We start from the raw sequence: 7,928 nt of genomic DNA on the forward strand, positions 1-7,928 counted from the left end.
GATTTTGATAGGTATTTCTTTGACTCGTGTCGATTTAGAATAGGGAAATCTAGGCATCTTTAAAAGAATGTGCTAAGTGTTAAATATTTTTATCCCTTCACTCGGAGCGTGAGAACCTGCTGACTAAAAGCAGTTTTACAGAGCTCGCGTGGGATTAATTAAGGGAAATTGGATCAGGAAATAAGAGACCATTTTAGAATGAAGTTAATATGGATTAAATTAAGATGAAAATTACGAAATTAATTAAAATATGTTTTTGTTTCGATTTACATACCTATACCTGTATGCGTAACTGTTTTGATCTAAGAGGTCGTGTGGAACACACTTGCTTCACGTTCAGAAACATTATTTGTGACATTATAAACATTATTCAGAAACAATATATTTAACATTATAAAAAATGTTTCATGTTATTGTTTTTTTAAACTTGAAATTTATATATTCTAGGTTCAGCTTATGATCTGAAAGCGACATTTAGTTCTGTTTTAATCACATGTTAGTAAAAAGATCCAAAGACATTCTCAGTAATACACAGCACACCCTGCTTTATATACAATAACTTTTTTTATTTCGCTACATGCACTTAAATTACAAGAGTTCTTAACCGAAATTAGGGTACATGTTCATTCTGAGGATAAACTTTTAAAAAAAGTGTTTCCCACATGAAATGGAGACTGATTGTACCTAAAGAATATTTTTAATTGGGACTCATTTGTAACATGACACTTACACATAATTAGCATTGAAATTCTGATAATGAGGATCCCTTCCCTACACATGGGAAAGGAGTGGATGTTTCTGATATTGCTGTGTTGCTGGCCACTCCAATTTTGTGTATCCTGCACTTCCTTGCCACATATCAACCATTAATCATTCAGAGATTATTTAAAGTACCGAAGATATAGGAGACGGATAGGGAAATATTTGGAATGTTTGTGGGATTTTCAGTCCCACGTTGCCCTAGAGCAACACTATCTTTTCGAGAGAATTCCTCTGCGCTTAATTGTTTGTATCTTTAATTGTTGTGTTAATTGTTTGCTCTGTTAGAGCTAGTAAAAGAGTAGAGCTCCTTTTTCAAAAAACAGAGCCACTTAATCTGACTTTAAAGCAGAATGACCTCTCTTTCTCTGTTTTATATATGTATGTAAACATGTTTTAGCAGATACGTGGCCGAAAAGAAGAAACTTCTGAAATTTAACAACGGGAGTCATATTATGTACAGTGAAAAAGCCATAAAAGGCCATCAGTCTACATCGTGATAACAATAGCAAAGAGACAGAAATTTTTTCCTTCAGTGATTTTATTATAAGATTCTGATAAGGATTTTCCTTCCACGTGTCATTTAGGTACGGGAATCTTTGAAAAGTTATGCGTGAATGCTAGGAGTTTTTATCTCTTTGCTCGGAAAGTGAGAAAATGCCAAAGTCTTCAGTTTTGTAGAGCGCGTGTTAAAAATAATTAAATAAAAAGTGTGAATTGGATAATTTTAGAATCAAATTAACCTGAACTATTTAAGATAAAAAATTAGAAAATTAATTAAAATTGAAATTAGGAGATATCATTACATATATATATATATATATATATATATAGAGAGAGAGAGAGAGGCTATATCACTACTCCATTGTCAATTGCGAAACAGATTTATCCATTACCCTTAGACACCACTTATCTACAATAAAAATATTCGTTTCATTGGACTACTCCTTATATAAAATTAAATGTGCAATCTTCTTCGATTGATTTTAGTAGTTGGAATGAATTACATGTTTGAAAAGAGCTTCATGGTATATTCGTTTGTTTCGACCCATTACAAAACAATAACCAAGAAATCACATCAACCAAACAGGAAATACCTAACTGGCAATAAGTAATTTTGAAAAAAAAAAAAAAAAAAAAACATTTACAGAAGTTATATCGAAAGTGCCTTGAAGGTAGTTTTAAACATAAAATCAAAAGTTAACATAATAAAACTTAAAATTTTTTTTAAATTAAAAAAACATTTTTATATATTTATATAAAAATTTTAAACTGTATAAATATATAAAAATTGATTTTATATATTTATATTTTCACATTCTTTAACCCTCAAAATCGTACCAGATTGGGTACAAGAACCGACTGAACAAATGAATAATCAAATGCAAAAATTGTACAAGCATCAACCATGATGATGATTAATAAATTATAATCATGAAATGCTCACATAATGGTGAAGAATAAAAATTTTCTAAACGGACTTTCAACAGCAAATGCTTATAATAATAACAACCAATAATCATTACCAAAACCAAGAAATAATAACCATTACCAAGACCAATAACAACACAAAAACCAAGAAATGTAAAATGTAAGGACTTATCTATAGGAGGCTTAGAACACTTTTTATTTTGCACTCTTTCAGTGCATCATTAAAATTAAATTTCTAATTTTATATATTTACACATATATTACATTCTATAACATCCACACAAAACCAACAAGATTTGTGGGCGTAAGGTTCTTACTGAACCAATGCATAAACAAATGCAAAAATCAACCAAAATGATGATTAATGAGTTGAATAGCAAATATTAGAATCATAAACAATTCACATAAAAGTGAAAAATACAAATACTCTAACGAACCATCAAGAGCAAATATATATAATGTATATAAGGAACAATTATGAAACAAAAACCTAGAAATCACATCAACCAAGCAGGAAATATATAACCAACAATAAGAAATTTTGAAGAAAAAAACATAACAAAAATTCTATTGCCAAGAAGGCAGCTTCCAACATAAAACCAAAAGTTCACACAAGAAAAGTTCTAAAACCATTTTAAAATACTTAAAATAAAAAACTGTTTAAAAATCTTTAAATTAAAAAACGATCAATCTAGGCATCCAAAACTATAATATTACAAAAGAAAATGACTGAGATATTATAAAATGCAATATATATGCTGCATTATTACACGCTAATTCGATCAATAGTTATATTCTGACACTTGTCATTTGAACCACCAGATGGCGCATTCTTATTTGTAAATTCTTAGAGCCTTATTTTTAATATGTCAAATTAAGCTGATGTAACTGGATTAATTTCCAATCTCTCTGTCAAATTGCGAATATACTAAAGACAAAAAAATTACGCATTAAAAGACAATTGACAATCATTCTATATTTGAAACTAGCCGCCTTTGGCGACCAGCCGGTTCGCCAATCTTAATGTTCGTTTAAATTTTAATAATTAAATGTTTTACGCAATTCCAACTTTAATAGATTCTTCATCAAAATATATTAAAACTTCAAATTTTGATAGTCATATAATTTACTCATAATATTATAAAGGCATTCAGTCATAACGTAATATGTATCTCTCTAATTTTCTGTTACCTCTCTTAGAATTTATGCTTTAAATTAAAATGGAAAGAATTAATCTGCAATTAATATAATAATATTTTTTACTGGAACAAAGCATTTTTTTATAATATGATTACTGATAACAGAGTCACTGAGCGTTTAAACTTTATGGGCACTAAAGAATATCTTTCTTAATTTATGTAATATCTCAAGAATTTGTCAACAAAATTTTCTCAGATTCATCAGGAACAGATCGATTCATTAACAATGTTTAATTTTAAATGCATCAAACACTAAGAAAATAAAATGAATCGTTTAAAATATTCGGTCGAAAACAGGTTTAAAAAAACGATGTACTTAAAACTATAAGCATATACAAAAAATATATAACTAACATAAATACAATTTACTTACAAAAGCATGCAGCTAACCTAAAAATAATTTAAATCATCCGTTGAAAGTGGTTGTCATGACAACAATCAGAACAATGCACATGCGTGAATTTTCTTCGCCAGTTAGGTAACGCAAATGCGTGAATTTTTCTACGCCAGTTGGGGTAACGCTATGCAGATTATACATTTTTAATTTCCTTTATTCTGTGTTATTTTAATTCAAAAGTACTTCAGAATGAATCCGAAACATGGTTTAATTAACAATGTTTAATTTTAAATGCATAACACATTAAGAAAACAAACAGAATCGTTTAAAATAATCCGGCGAAAAATATTAACCCTCGCCTCATTACTGTTGGGAGAAAAAAGAAACTGAAGCCTTACTCATTTGGTGGTGGGGAAAATGGAAGATTTTTTTGGCGGGAAAGTTAGTTTTTAATTAATAATTAAAATTCTAATTAAAATTTCAAAAAAAGGGACCCCAGGTGCACATTCCCGACCTCTAAGGTATACATGTACCAAATTTGATAGCTGTATGTCAAATGACCTGGCCTGTTGAGTGCCAACACACACACACACATTGAGCTTTATTATAAGTATATAGATAACAAAGGTTAATAAGTGGTAAATGAGAAATAGGTTCAAATATAAACGTGAGGGGGAATATATATATATATATATATATATATATATATATATATATATATATATATATATATATATATATATATATATATATATATATAAATGTTTAATTTAGCTACGAAATTCAAAGTGTATAATGAAAAAGAGTTTGCTCCAAATATCTCAATTGTAATAACATGATAAATTAAAGAAAATATAATACGATATTGAACGTTTAAGATAGGTGATATTTGATTGACATGCTAATATATAACCAAAAACAATCTGAAGGGAATTGGGAACATTTATTTGTACCTTAAAGCGAATCAATATTAGCTTCCCAAAATATGGGATATTTCAATGATCACAGAAATGCGTGATATATATAGGTTTGAAAAACCAAAAGTTCAACAGCAACACTTATGTGATAGAAAAATGCAATATTCTACCTTTTTCTCAAAAAAGGAGGAGTTTTTTTTCCCCCTTTTTTTTTCAAATTTCAATACGCTTAAAACAAATTCATTTCATCGTAAATGTATCGAATATTATACTACAATATTTACTAGCAGTACACATCTGTCAAACGTATTTTTATTTAGTTCTACACATCCACATAATTTTAAGAGGCTATTTATAAAGAGAAAAAAATATTTTAGATTTACAAATCACGCGACATCCATTCTTTTTCATTATCATTAAAAATATATTAAAATAAATTCATTTAGTTATTGAATTTATACTCAGATATTATCCTAATTTTAGAGAGATTTTATACAGATGTGGTAGAAAGAAGATTATGATCCGTGCAGAGGAAGCAACACGACGTATTTTGGAAACATTTCTTTAATGATAACATTTCACACAAAACAAACACAAACATGAAAGACAAGACATTAACGCCTGCACCTTAACAGAATAGCATCTCATCATTATAATAACAATCGCAATGCACTGTGGGATGCGTACCTAATCAAACATCGCCATCTATTATCCAAAAGAGAAGATAGAGTAATGCAACTGCTACACAGAATTATTTTTTCTGAACATATCGATTCATAATTATGATCTTAACTGTTATCGATTAACACATATTCGATCTGCTATTAGAAAACAATTTTATCTACTATTTTATAATGGAAATAGATTATTCTTTCTATGGATCCTCCTAGTTTTAGAACATTAACTGGCCGTCTAGGACGAGAATACTCCTGTAAAAAGGAGGGTCAAACAGAAATGAGGGAATTGTACGATGAGAAAAATAATACTGAATAGGATAATAATACTGAAAGGATAATGAAATAATACTGAATATATATACTGAAAGGATAATGAAATAATACTGAATATATATACTGAAATACTTTATAATACTGAAAGGATAATGAAATAATACTGAATATATATACTGAAAGGATAATGAAATAATACTGAATATATATACTGAAATACTTTATAATACTGAAAGGATAATGAAATAATACTGAATATATATACTGAAAGGATAATGAAATAATACTGAATATATATACTGAAAGGATAATGAAATAATACTGAATATATATACTGAAAGGATAATGAAATAATACTGAATATATATACTGAAAGGATAATGAAATAATACTGAATATATATACTGAAAGGATAATGAAATAATACTGAATATATATACTGAAAGGATAATGAAATAATACTGAATATATATACTGAAAGGATAATGAAATAATACTGAATATATATACTGAAATACTTTATAATACTGAAAGGATAATGAAAATTCTGGAAGGAAATCAAGAAAAGCAAAGTTTTAAATGCTTAAAATTTAACACAGTTTAATGAATTTTAAAATTCATAAAAGTATAAAAAAACAACAAATAAAATAATACAGAATATAACAAACGGAAATAAATAGCAATTAAAGTGCAAAACATATAGATAAATTTTACAAAAATATTGACAATGTGAAAGGGAAAAAAAATTACTAAAACAAACAATGTAATAGGGGTAAGAAACAATGACAATAAACCCAAATAAAACTTATTTATATATCATTAGGTGAAATAAAAACGTATCCAAAAAATAAAATTTAACAAACTAAATATTAAAATACAAAAAAAAAAAAACAATTGTGTAGAGTTAAAAAAATAATATATGTAGAACTAGATATAATCCTCATGGAGAAATTTTAAAAAAATACATAATTTTCAAACAGTTAATAATGATAATAAACAAATAGTTTATATGAGCAATCTGAGATTTTATTTTTAAAATACCAATACAGAAATCAGTGTAAATAATATGCATTTTTTCGATATGCAATTCTTAAAGTTGTACATATAAATTCAAAAGTAAGTATTTATGAATACAAATTTACAACTAATTGCATAAAGAAAAGAGAAATATTTTCAACTACACAGGAAATTTATATAAATATATTCTGCAATAATAATAATAATAAAAAAAAAGCCGGGCCGCAGTGACCTAGTTGTAAGGTCTCAGCTTCGAAACGGGAGGGTTTCAGGTTCGAGACCCGATTCCATTGAAGAGCCATCGTGTAAGCTAGTCTAGTGCGCTTTAAATACGTCTGGGCCAAAGGTCCTCCCGCTGCCGCGGAGAAGGGGGTGTCAGCTTCGTTGTCGTCCCCGTTCACTGATAGCGGTTTAAGATTACGAGGTCCGTCCCAAATTAGCCCTAGCTTATAAAACGGGACGTTAATATAACAAACCAAAATAATATTTTAAAATTAAATTTATCGTTAAGACCCTGAATTCACAAGTTGATCATTAATTTGTTTAGAAATTTAATAACACTTTCTGATCTTGTATAATGGCCGTTTGTTACATGAAATGTCTTTAAACCATATATTATTATTTTTATTTGAGGATTTGATTAAATGAAATTGAAATAAAATGCAATCCAAAATACAATGATCCACAAGATCAATCTTTCTAAAGGAACAAATGAGGAGGAGGGGGGGGGGGCAGAGAAATGTAACGTTGATTAAGGTAATCAATAGAAGGGCCTTGCCAAACAATAAAACACTCCAAGCGTTTGTGTGGGGTCAGTACCTAAAGACCAGAGGTTGAGATATACTCCTTTACTTTTTATTTAGTTTCTGAGTCAAACTAAAAAGGTTCTCAGGATTTTGAAAGGCTTTGTTTTTAACATTTTCAAAAAAAATGTTAACTAACTTTCAGCGAGCGCGCTCCCTATACTAATATGAAAACTAACGCGTATTTCCTAGATAGCCTATTATAACAGGTAAATTTTTAAGAGGTTAATTGTTAAAATTAGATTGTAATTAGATAAACTTGATGTAATTGGAGTTTTTACATGATACTTCGTTCGTTTCTTCAAAATCTAGTTCTGCTTTTCTTTTCAATGCTTTTACTTTTAGCTCGCTTTTAAAAAAAATAAGGAACTATTCACTCAACGTATTCTTTCATATTGCACTCTTAGAAAAGAATCAACTTTCAAAGATATTTCCTCCTAAGAAAATAATCAACTTTCATAGATATTTCCTTCAAAGAAAAAAAAAAATCAACATTCATAGATATTTCCTTTAAG

The sequence above is a fragment of the Argiope bruennichi genome, chromosome X1, assembly GCF_947563725.1.
Source record: "Argiope bruennichi chromosome X1, qqArgBrue1.1, whole genome shotgun sequence".
NCBI lineage: Eukaryota > Metazoa > Arthropoda > Arachnida > Araneae > Araneidae > Argiope > Argiope bruennichi.